Genomic DNA, 12797 nt, shown 5'->3' on the forward strand with positions numbered 1-12797 from the left:
TTTGTATGCTTTGCTGCCACCGTACTACAAACAAATGGATGACTGAGCCAGCAAAGTCAATCCTTCAGAAAAGGTGCCACCACTGGGTGCCAGGGACTAGCCACCCAAAAGGGAGCAGCCTTTGCCCCCTGGGCAATGGTGAACTGTAGCCAGAGTGTGTTCACGGAACGTATTTCTCAGACCACGTAGACCACGAAGATATCAAAATGAAATAAGACACACAGAGATTTGTGGTGGGGTCAGGATGAGGTTCCTGAGAGGTAAGAGGGAGAGAGACTGAGAGAGAAGCTGAGAGAGGTTTGACCTCAGAGAGAGAGAGAGAGAGAGAGAGAGAGAGAGAGAGAGAGAGAGGGAAAGACAGAGAGAGAGAGACAGAGAGACAGAGAGAGATATACGGAGAGAAACACAGAGAAAGCAAGGCCAAATATGAGGCTCTGTTCAGTTCTAAGAAGAGTCCAACAAGGCTCCATCGGAAGCTCTGAAGACAAGGTGGCTGTCAAACACAGGTGGGGGAGGGGAATAGTCCTGCCCAGTGTCTCCTCTGGAATCCCTCTCTGCCGGAGAACAGGTGTAGAAGGTGTGGCCTTACCAAGCCCAAGCTGTCAACCATACGGTGCAAAATGACGTGTTTTTTCCTTGGCTCCCACAATACCTCACAGAGCTATTTTGAACATGAAACAACACACACAAGAATGCTTGATTTTATCTAGCATGTAGCAAGTACCTAATAACACACAAGGATTGTGCTTGTTGGTAGAAGCATAATGTTTATTAATGGCCGGAGCCTGTTCCAGTGAGAAGGCACTATTTCATGGTCCCAACCATATAGATGCAACACCATAACATCCTGACGCCTTCATGTTCAAGACTGCTATAAGCAGATTGTTTCTAGGCTGTCCACCAAGGACTTTAACTCCCCTCACTCCCCTCTCTCTTTTTCTCTCTCCCCACCCTACTACCCTCTTCTCCCCTCTCCCCTCTCTCTTATTTTGGTTTGTTGGGGGTTTGTTTTTGTTTTGTTTTGTTTGAGACAGGATCTCATTTTGTAGAACTGACTGGTCTGGAACTCACTATGTAGACCAGGCTAACCTTGAACTCAGACATCTGCTTGCCTCTGCCTCTTGGCGGCAGGGATTAAAGGCGTGAGCCATCATGCCCTGCTGACTTATTTTATAAATCACAATATTTGTCTAGTAAGAGTCTATAATCTAATTTCCATACCCATTAGAAGATACTCATTTGCTGTTTTACAGTTTTATATTAATCTAACAAAAACCAGTATACTGTATGCCAAAAAATTTTATTCTTTTTTTTTTTTAGTTTTTCAAGAGAGGGTTTCTCTGTGTAGCCTTGGCTGGCTGTCCTGGACTCTCTTTGTAGACCAGGCTGGCCTCAAACTCACAGTGATCCACCTGCCTCTGTCTCCCCGAGTGCTGGGATTAAAGGCGTGTGCCACCACGCCTGGCAAAAATTTATACTTCTAAGTGGACCATTTCTGATGACTCATGAAAGCACCTTTAAAAGCATATCAAAGTCCAATAAATGCTGACAGTGCCACTTTACAGTAACGGCAACAAAGTCTGTGCTGTAAGAAGTGGCCGTTAGCGAGCCAGGCACAGTGACTCATGCTGTGTGAGCGGCTGGGGGAGAAAGAGCGCTGCACTCAAGGCCAGCCTGGGCTACATAAGGAAGTTCCGAGCCAGTGTAGGCTATAGTGTGAAGCCCTGTGTAACACAAACAACTGGATTTGCACATGGAATCTCTGAAGATTAGTGCCACAGAGGCAGGGGGAGGAGGGTGGCGTGGAGCTTATTGTCACAAGCAGGTGTGAGGCCGTGAGGAGTCACACCAGAGGAAAGATCGCACTCGCAATGGAAACAAAGGCAGTAAGAAACTTCCAGAAGGAAAAATGTCATCAAAGGTCAGCCACTAATTTGCTCTAGTGAGGGGGGGGGGGGCGAGTAAAAAAAACTAAAAACTCCCAGGTCCCAAGAAAGAAAATGGGCCAAGTGAAACCTTAAAAAGAGACGTGCGGGTCTCTGCATCTGTCTCTGTCAGCTGATGGATGAAGCCTCTCAACTCCACTTTCAACCAATGTTTTTTTTAGTTGTGTGTCTGTGTCTGTGTGTGGGCATGTGTTGTGAACACTCACAGAGGTCAAAGGCATCAGATCCCTCCAGAAGCTGGAGTTGTAGGCAGCGGTGCGCTGCCCAGCTGAGGTGCTTAAGGACAGGACTCGGGCCCTCTGTAAGAGCAGAGGACACTCTTAACATGGAGCCATCCCTCCGCCCTTTAAGATCCCGATCACACGAACCCTTGCTTCAGCATATTTCCCTTTACTTGGATTTGCTTGAATTGCATTTCTTTCATTTGAAAGTGAAGCTCAGACATTGCAAGAGTGAACCGAATTGATGGATAAGTGTGAAGTTTGTGGGAATATTGAAAAGAAGACAAAGACAGGACAAAGGAGTGTGCATTTACCAACTAGCAGGTGTTTGGTTTTTGTGTTTTGTTTTGTTTTACTTTTTAAAAACTTTTTAATGATTCTTTGTGAATTTCACATCATGCAGCACCCCAGTCCCACTCATCTCCCCATTCCTGCATATCTGCCCTCCACCTTTGCACCCTCCCCCTCAAAAGAAAAATAAAATAAAATAAGAAAAACCAAATCTCGCCGTGGAAGCTGTAGTATGTCACAGTGTGTCACACAACACACTCCTTTTGCTCACACAGCTTCTCGTGCAAGTGTTCACTACAGTGAACCACTGGTCTGGTTTGAGGCCTCTGGCTTCTACACTACCAATACAGGAGAAGCCTCACTGGGACTCCTCTGGTTAGCCTGTTGTTGCCCTGTTGCATGGAGACCCCGCAGCTTTGGATCTGTAGGACTGGTCCCTTCACGCGCTCCAGCAGTTCATCAATGAGGGTGGCCAGCGCAAAGCCCTGCATCAGGTGACCTTAAATAACGCAGGAAACTATACACTGTCTTAACATTCGTGTGGCTGTAAGCTTAGAGAGAGCACTGTGTAAAGGCCATGGTGCTCGTTGTAAAGTTTGGATCCCAACACTGAGCAACTTCGTCATGGTGCACAATGTAGTAACTGGCATTTCCCAGCACATACTTTATATCACTCACGACACGAAGAACTTTAAGTGCGTTACTTTATCAGCTCACACTTGAGGTGGCCGAACGGGGACTATTAAGAACTTGCCTCACGGCGTGTTTCTACGAAGTGCAGTTTTACAGCTGGAGCACGGGCCTCTCTCACTCCAGGCTCTTCGCCACCCGTGATGCACAGCCTCTCTTGTGGTCAATTTGTATCTATTACATGAATCTAAAAAATGCTTTCAGGATCCGCAGATACCACCTTCCTACCATTCACGATTCCTCTGTTCATTGGAGTTTCAGATGACAATTTTTAAAATGCTACTTTCATTCCGTGCCTCTGAGCGCTATACCAGGGGGCTTTAACTCCGTCTTAACTCGAATGCTGACTTCTTTCTAAAGGCAGGACAAGCTGGCTTGTCGGAAACAGTGACTCTTGTATAGAGGTACAAGGAACAGAAAAGTCTTTTGTTTGTTTGTTTTGTTTCGTTTTTTCCAGACAGGGTTTCTCTGTGTAGCCTTGGCTGTCCTGGACTCGCTTTGTAGACCAGGCTGGCCTTGAACTCACAGTGATGCCCCTGCCTCTGCCTCCCGAGTGCTGGGATTAAAGGCGTGCGCCACCACGCCCGGCTCAGAAAGGTCTTGAATTGTTCTTTCTCACTCCTAGAATCCCCACAGCGACGGCTGGAAAGTTCCAAGTTCCCTCTTTTCTACTCCTCGTGGTCTTTTGCCCAGGATACAGGAGGAAAACCTAGGGGCACGATCAAACACTCAGTGGACAGAATAAGTCCTCACTCTCGTTTATGACATCAGTGAGGACATTTTCCTCCCAATGTCCATCAGGTGTGTGGAAACCTTGGTTGGTTATGTGTGACGTGCTCACCCAGCCCCTCTAATGTAGACACTTATCCCGACAGAGACATTGACAAGACTCATCTTAAAGTTCCCCATTATATCCCATAACCTGTTCAATCTGGTTCCTGCCACCAAGCTCTTTGCTGAAATTGCTTTTGAGACATTCCCAGCAACACCTGCATTGTCTAATGCGGCCAGTACGCAATATGTGCCATTAAAATATGCCATTAAAACGTTTTAAGTTGACTGAGCCCGGTGGCAAACACCTTGCAACCACAGCAATCTGGAGGCAAAGCCTGGAGGATCACAAGACAGACCGTGTGGTAAGTTTAAGCCAGCAGTAGGCTACTTAGCAAGACTGTCTCAGAAAACCACAGAAAGCGAGGGGATGTGGCTCCCAGTGGTAAACACTTGTTTCGTATGCATAAGGCACCAGCTTCCATTTCCACTGCAGCCCCCCTACCCATGCACTCCCCCAAAACAAGACTGTTGCTGACAGTCAGCAAGTGTTCAGCTTGGTTGCCCCTTGCTGTTTCTGCTGCCTCTGTCTGGTTTCTTCTTGCTGCTTCTGGTCACTTTCTGGCTCCATGTCCTTCCCAGGCAGTTGCACCTCAGTCTCTAGCCACGCCTTTGCAGCTTCCCCCAGCTCCTTAGAGGAACGTGTCCTTGCTTCTATCCTCTTCTGTCTACACTGCCATGGTAACCACACAGGTACTGCCACAGCTCCCTAAATGTGTTTCTTAACCACTGGCCTTTCCTGTGAGCTCCCTGTCCACATACCTTCCGTCTCCACCCGGTGCCCAGTCAGCCTCTCAGATTTGAACATTATGTCCGTGAGTTCCTGCGCCTTCTGCCTCAGGTCACAGCTCCAATAATGACTACATGGTCCACAGTCTCCTGTGTTTAGGCCTTGAGCAGGCAGAACTCTTCCAAGCCCTCCCCGGCCGCACCAGAACTTCCCTCCTCCAGCTTTTATTCACCTCACTTCAGCTTTACACACCCTGGCCTGCGAAAAAACGGTTCGCTACTCGCTCAGCCCAGAAAACCCTACAAAATCACGCAAATCAAGAGGTTCAAATCTTCGTGTTCACTTTAAGAACCCCCGAGAAACTGCCCAAGACATCAAGGGCGTGCATACCCGAAAAGCCACCAAGTATCTGAAAGATGTCGCCTTAAAGAAGCAGCATGTGTGGTTCTGGCAGTGTAACGGTGGAGTTGGGAGGTGTGTCCAGGCCAAACAGTGGGGCTGGCCTCAGGGTTGGTGGCCAGAAAAAAGAGCACTGAATTTTTTTTTTTCGGCATGTGCTGAAAAATGCAGAGAGTAGAGCTGAGCTTAAGAGTTTAGATGAGGATTCTCCAATCATTGAAACACATCCAGGGGAACAAGGCACCTAAGATGCGCTATGAATTTACAGAGCCCATGGCTGGATTAACCTGCACATGAGCTCCCCCACCACATTGAGATGATCCTCACTGAAAAGGGGCAGACTGTTCCAAAGCCAGAGGAGGAGGTGGCACAGAAGAAAAAAGTAGTATCCCAGAAGAAACCTAAGAGACAACAAAACTGATGGCATGGGAATAAATTCAGCATAAAGTAAATGCAGATAAAAGTAAAAAAAACAAAAAAAAAACAAAAAACCAACAACAACAACAACCTCAAACTTACCACAGTATGAGCTTACTTGTCTATACCTTTGATAGGCTTCAAGCAGCAGCCTTATTTATATACTTTAATAGTTGTTCATTTTATTCCTGTGTATGTGTGCACACCTATATGAGGTGCCTATGGGAGGCCAGAGGGCATCAGTGGAACTAGAGCTACAGGCGGTTGTGGTATGCATGGGTGCTGAGAACGAGGTCTGGGTCAAGCTACAGGCAGTTGTGGTATGCATGGGTGCTGAGAACGCGGTCTGGGTCCTCTGCAAGAGCAGCGCGTGCTCTTAGTGACCTAACCTTAGTAGCTAACACAAAGCCTGCAACATAACAGGCACCTCAAATGAATCCCGCAGCGTGCCTGCTGTGCCTCTTCTGTTCTTCAAATAACTCGCAGGCATTCCTTGGCTGCTGCCTTACTTCCGGAACTCAAATGCTCCTGACTGAAAGACTTGGGTGGGGGTAAGCTAGAGCCTGCGGGGCGGTTTAAAGCCAGAGCACCTGGGGCTTTTGCTCCCCGCCACGCTGTCCACCACCAGCGATGCAGCAGTTGGAGCGTGTGTCACTGGCCCCCTCACACACACTCCAACTGGTTCAACGAAATGTCTAAGGACTACCTGATGGATGTCAGAGAGCAGGGTGGGCGGGGGGGGGGGGCGCAGGGGAAGCAATCCAGAACACCAAGACAAGGATACACATGATGAATGCAAGAAACAGCCATCCCCGCTTTTATTTATTTATTTATTTATTTATTTATTTATTTATTCATTCATTCATCCCCGCTTTTTTTTTTTTTTTTTTGGTTTTTTGAGACAGGGTTTCTCTGTGTAGCCTTGGTTGTCCTGGACTCACTTTGTAGACCAGGCTGGCCTCGAACTCACAGCGATCCGCCTGCCTCTGCCTCCCGAGTGCTGGGATTAAAGGCGTGCGCCACCACGCCCGGCTCATCCCCGCTTTTAAGTTTAAAAAAGAAAAGAAAAGAAAAGAAGGAGAAGATAAGGTAATAAGATAATAAGGTATCAGGCAGCAGATATTAGATTATATAAAGTGTATTAAGTGAGCATGGGGGGACGGGAGAGAGGAGGGGTACCCTAGAGAGACAGAGACAGAGACAGAGGAAGAGAGAGGAAGAGAGAAGAGAGAGAGAGTAGCAAGAGAGAGCCAGGAGGAGGATCTGTTCTTTTATACAGCCCCGGGCAGGGCCACGCCCCCCATGTCAGGTAGGCAATGACATCACAGGTAGGCAGACTGAAGCAGAATCCTAACACCCACGCCCACCCTGCCTCACGTGCCACCGTGAGCAGGAGCCCTTTGTTCAGCGGTTCTGCAGAACTGTACGGGTCCCTTCAGGACGCTTTCTCACAACACAATTGTGACTTGTAATTGTTGATCATGTTGGTCTAAGTTTTATGACACTGAAGCTCATGCAGTTTGGTTATACCCTGAGAGGCAGGTGGCTTCTTTGAGGAAAAATATTCTCATATTTCTAAGCCTGTCTCGGGGTCTCGGAAAGAGACTGTACACATCACTTCATAGTAAAGCCCCAACTTGGGTGGAACGTGGTGGCACACACCTGTAATCCCAGCACTCGGGAGGCAGAGGCAGGTGGATCGCTGTGAGTTCGAGGCCGACCTGGTCTACAAAGTGAGTCCAGGACAGCCAAGGCTACACAGAGAAAAACAAAAGACAAGCAAACAACCCCCCCCCCCAACTTGGTACCTTATCTCCACTGAATATGACCTCCAGCTTAAGCTGTACGTCACACCAGCTCAGTTCTTCTCAGATCTGTGATCTCTGCTTATATCTGAGCACAAAGACACTACAGGGCTGGAGTGTGGTCCTGGGGTCTGTCTGCATTTGTTTTCTGGGGTGACAATGCCCTACAGCTTGCTTGTGGCCTGGAGGATGCTCATCCTAACACTCCCCCCCAGTTCTCCCAACTTCTATTAGAAGCAGAGATCTGGGGCGGGCATGGTGACTTGGCAGCTAAGAGCACTTGCTGCTCTAGCAAAGGACCTAAGTTTGGGTCCCAGAACCCGCATCAGGTGGATCACAGCTGCCTATATCTCCAGCTCCAAGGGGTCTGAAACCCTCTTCCAGCCTCTGCAGACTTTCTCTCTCTCTCTCTCTCTCTCTCTCTCTCTCTCTCTCTCTCTGCCTCTGTCTGTCTCTGTCTCTGTCTCTCTCTCTCTCTCTGTCTCTCTGTCTCTCTCTCATAAAAATCTTCAGAGAACCACTCACTGGGTCTAGCCGTTTCAGGGCACTTCAGTTGTCCTCTTTAGCCCACAAGGCACACAGCCCATCAAAGCTGATTAAGAATGTGTACACGAGTGCTCCCTGCCCACCAAAGGATTTCAGAGCTGAGTATAATTTGGACTGCTGGATGTACAAAGGACCTACGTAGAATCTAGACTTATAAAACTTCCCTCTGGCTTCCTCCCTAAGTCCTCATAAGCCTCTCGCGCTAACTAAATCTATAGTTTTCTTGGTCTAAGATAATTTTGTCTGGATTCTATGCATCTATTATATGCATTGCCTAAGCTGTCCAAAAACCAAAGGATCAAATCACTTCAGGATAAAAAGAGCTACCGGGGCCCGTGGGTGTCATAAGAGTGAAGTATGAGGCTGCAAAGAAGGGGATCTACTTCTCAAAGAGATTGGGAAGGTCTGGATCCTTGCACGAGCACTTTTTTTTTAACCTCTATTATGATCTTTCCTTCACCGCAGGAGCCATTAACAATCCCCAGGCTTGTCAGAGAAAAACAGAGATCATGTAACAAAATGGTGTCATTATCTTCTCTTCTCTAAATGTAGCGAACAGACTCAGGGAAAACTGCCCCCTTTAATATCCTTTCTTTGCCTCTTAGTATATTAAAGCAAGGCAACATATTTTGGAATCGGCTAATTCTCATTAACTAGAAAATGGGCAAAGTCGATGCCATTCTAAGCTACATAGCAATGTCTTGCTTAAGAAAACCCAAACAGGCTGGCAAAGTGGCTCAGTGGGTAGACACACTTGCTGCTCAAGTTCGGTGAGCTGAGTTTGATCCCAGGAACCCATGGTATAGGGAGAGAAAGTTGTTCCCTGGCTACCACACTTGGGCCATTCTGTGTGCACACTTACACACACACACACACACACACACACACACACACACACACAGAGAGAGAGAGAGAGAGAGAGAGAGAGAGAGAGAGAGAGAGAGAGAGAGAGAGATCAAATAAACAAACAGGGGCCTGGAAGGATGGCTCAGCAGTTAAAAGTACTTGCTGCTCTTGCATAGGACGAGGGGTTCAGAGCCGAGCACCCACATGACAATTTACAGCCATTTGTAACTCCAGTTCCAAGGGATCTGGTTTCCTCTTATAGCCTCCCCAGGTAAGATTAACATAGTGTGTGTATATATATATATATATATATATATATATATATATATATATATATACACATATATATACATACATATATATACATACATATATATACATACATATATATATAGGCAAAACACTCATACACATAAAAATTTTAAATGAATATTCTAAAATAAATAAACACACCCAAATAAACAAAATCTCCCCCCAAACCCCATATAGGCAAAACGGCTTATGTTGGAAAAGACTGGTTCCAAGTCAATAACCGAAGGTTTCCTAATTTAAGAACTTAGGAAAACATGAGCGAGCAAAGTAGAAGAATCAAGTAAAAAATCAAGTAGAAGAAAACAAAGAACTGAGTAGGAGCATTGGAATACAACACAGAAAATAACTAGTCAAAGCATTAAAAGCTGCGGTTATTTTATTAGTTTTTGGTTTTTCGAGACAGGGTTTCTCTGTGTAGCCTTGGCTGCCTTGGACTCACTTTGTAGACCAGGCTGGCCTCGAACTCACCAAGATCTGCCTGCCTCTGCCTCCTGAATCCTGGAGTTCCAGGTGTGCACTACCACGCCCAGCTGCCAAAGTTATTAAAGATAACAAAATAGGCAAACTTTTGTCTAGATTCACCAAGAAACAAACAAACAAACAAACAAACAAAAAATACTGAACTAAGGGCTGGGCAGATGGCCTGGTAGACATGTTGTCTCAAAAAGTATAAGGAATAGAGTTTGGATTCCCAGAACCCACACAAATGAAGGCCCATCTGCAATTCCAGCTCTCAGAAGGCGGAGACAGGATCCCCCAGGGCATGCTGGCTAGCTAGACAAGTCATCACACTATGTTCAGCAGGGAGATTCTGCCTTAAAAGAATAACGTGTGGAGATCAAGGAAGAATCTGGATGTCTTTGGCCTCCACATGCATGTGTACACACACACACACACACACACACACACACACACACACACACAAAGTGCACACACATACACATAGACCAGCCCACGTGCAAAGACGCACACTCAGGTGGCACACAGCACACATAGCCACATGTTTTAAAAAGTTAGTTACTGAGCAGAAATAAAAGGAAGATTTAACTGCCAACTCTAGAGAGATTAAAAGTATTATAGAGGGGCTGGAGAGATGATGGCTTAGAGGTTAAGAGCACTGTCTGTTCTTCCAGAGGTCCTGAGTTCAATTCCCAGCAACCACATGGTGGCTCACAACCATCTTTAATGTGATATGATGCCTTTACCTGGGATGTAGGTGTATATGCAGGCAGAGCACTGTATACATAATAATAAATAAATAAATCTTTAAAAAATATTATAGGGCATTGCTGGTTCTTTTGTGGCTGAGTCCAAAGGACAGCTCGAGCCCAGGAGTTCTAAAGTATCCTGGGCAGCATAGCAATTCTTTGTCTTAAAAACAAAGCACAAAAAAATAAAAGAAGAGTACAGATATGAAAAATTAAGACTTTACCCTAACGGAAGAAATAGAGAGAAAGCTTTGGAAATCCACGAAGTAACCGAAAGATCCTGCAGAAGAAAGGGTAGGGCAAAAGATTCCTGACACTGGCAAGGAGGCTGGAAACTGCCTGGATCCACAGATCCCCGGCCAAGGAAGGGCAGCAGAAACTGCTCCAAGAAGCTAGCTGCATGAAAGGGGATGGCCCCGCCCTCAAGACACGCCCACAGCGCTCCCAAGCCTCAGATCCACCGTGGGTTTAAGTGCAACAGTGGTTTCTCCAGTAAATAGCAGCAGAGAAAAATCTCATTTAGTGCCACAGTACGACTGATGCCCGGTAGCTGGGAGTCATGTTTTAGAAAGAATCTGTTGTTGAAAACTAAACTACCCTAGTCCGGCTCTTGTGATGGTGCCCAGAACGGGTTATATCTCCTGGGGTCAAGCTGTCCTTCAGACTCAGACTCAGGAGTAGCTGGAACTCCTCAGGAGTAGCTGGAACCGCTTACAATGCTTTTAATCTCTCTAGAGTTGGTGGTTAAATCTCCCTTTTATTATCTAGTCACTGACTTGTACGGTTTAGCGCAGGTATGTGTTTGCGGTGCTTGCACATGTGTAGATGTCCAAAGTTGACGTCAGACGCCTTTCTTGATCGCTCTCCACTTTGTTTTTTGAGTCCAGAGCTTGTCCGTATATGCTAAGACCCCCTGCCTTTGTATTCTGAGAGCTGGAACCAGAGAGAGCCTCCACACCCTCTCAGCGTTTATGTGGGTGCTAAACTCTGGTCTGTGCTTGCTTGACAACAGCGTATCCAGTCCCTACTTCAATAACTTTATCTTTTTGCTTAGTTTCTTGGTGAATCTAGCCAAAGGTTTGTCAATGTTGTTTTCTTTAAAGACATAGTTCTGGGTTTTTTTTGGTTTTTTTTTTTTTGTTTTTTTTGTTTTTTTTTATTCACTTAGTTGTTTTCTGTCATTTTAATGGTTTTTTTTTTAATTTTACAAACTTTATTATTTAAAAACTTGCAAATAACTAAAATATCCTACAGCAAAATGAACCAGATCACAAATACATACAATTTAATGGACTTCTATACAGTTAGATGTGGCATTCCAAACAGAAATTGAACATCACATTAAATTGTACACTGTCAATATTGAATATAAGCTCTGCACTTATCAGCGATTTCTACTCAATTCTTTGTTATTTTCTTCTGTTTGTTTTGGGCTATCTGATAATGTTTTCCTAATTTTTTAACCTTAAATCTTATGTTATTGATTTGGAATTGTTCTTTTCCAATATAGGTATTTACCTGAGTGTGTGTGTGTGTGTGTGTGTGTGTGTGTGTGTGTGTGTGTGTGTGTATGCCCTTGTATGGGTGTTTGTTTGTGGGTAGTGTGTGTGTGTCCTTATATGGGTGTTTGTTTGTGGGTATTTAGTGTGTGTGTGTGTGTGTGTGTGTGTGTGTGTGTGTGTGTGAAGATGTACACACATACCCATGCCTTAGCACTCATGTGGAGGTCAAGCTATAGATAAATCAAGCTAAACTTGATCTAGAAGCATCCTCCCTGCTGGCTAGCTTTCTTTCCCAAATAATCTATAATAAGATCTCTTATAAGCAGGATGGGAGTTTACAAAGTCACAGAATACAAAGGCTAAGTACAAAATCAATCTTATGGACCACAGATGTGGTTTCACTAGTAAAAAGCATATGCTTGGTGTGCAGAGGCCTTGGGTTCACTCTCCATCATATTTATTTTCTATCAGTGAACAACTAGAAATTGAAATCATACAGAAGATATGAAATAGTGCCAGGTGTGGCGGTGCACACCTGTAATGCCAGCACTCTGGGAAGCAGTGGCAGACAGGATCGCTGTGAGTTCAAGGCCAGCTGGTCTATAAAGCATGTCCAGGGCAGCCAAGGCTACACAGAGAAACCCTGTCTCAAAACAACAACAAAAATAGAACAAACAAAAAGAAGATATGGAATATTTATCTGTAAATACAACAGCACATACGAAAGATCTATATATTGAAGAATTTAAAATAATGGAAGAAATCAGAGGAGACTTAAATAAATGAAGAAAGATGTCCTTTTGGTTTTGGTTTTATGAGACAGGGTCTCTCTGTGTAGCCTTGGCTGTTCTGGACTCACTTTGTAGACCGGGCTGACCTAGAACTCACAGAGATCCACCTGCCTCTAACTTCCAAGTGCTAGGATTAAAGGTGTGCACCACCACTGCCTGGCTGAAAGATGTCCTTTTTGAGGGCTGAAAGGATCAATCTTGGGATAAAAACTTTCTCCAGGTTAATCTAAAGATTTAACATAATTCCAATGAAAATACCAAC

At 45.4% G+C, this 12797-nt stretch overlaps 1 pseudogene across 1 annotated transcript; it reads left to right on the forward strand.

Annotated features, from left to right (window-relative positions):
* Positions 1-244: 244 nt before the first annotated feature.
* Positions 245-5529, forward strand: LOC311606573 (large ribosomal subunit protein uL22-like; annotated as a pseudogene). Its single transcript has 2 exons — positions 245-260; positions 4952-5529. The product of its transcript is annotated as a large ribosomal subunit protein uL22-like (transcript).
* The last annotated feature ends 7268 nt before the right edge of the window (positions 5530-12797 follow it).

This window comes from Acomys minous (genome assembly GCF_964271855.1).
Source record: "Acomys minous genome assembly, chromosome: 1".
NCBI classification, from domain to species: Eukaryota; Metazoa; Chordata; class Mammalia; order Rodentia; family Muridae; genus Acomys; species Acomys minous.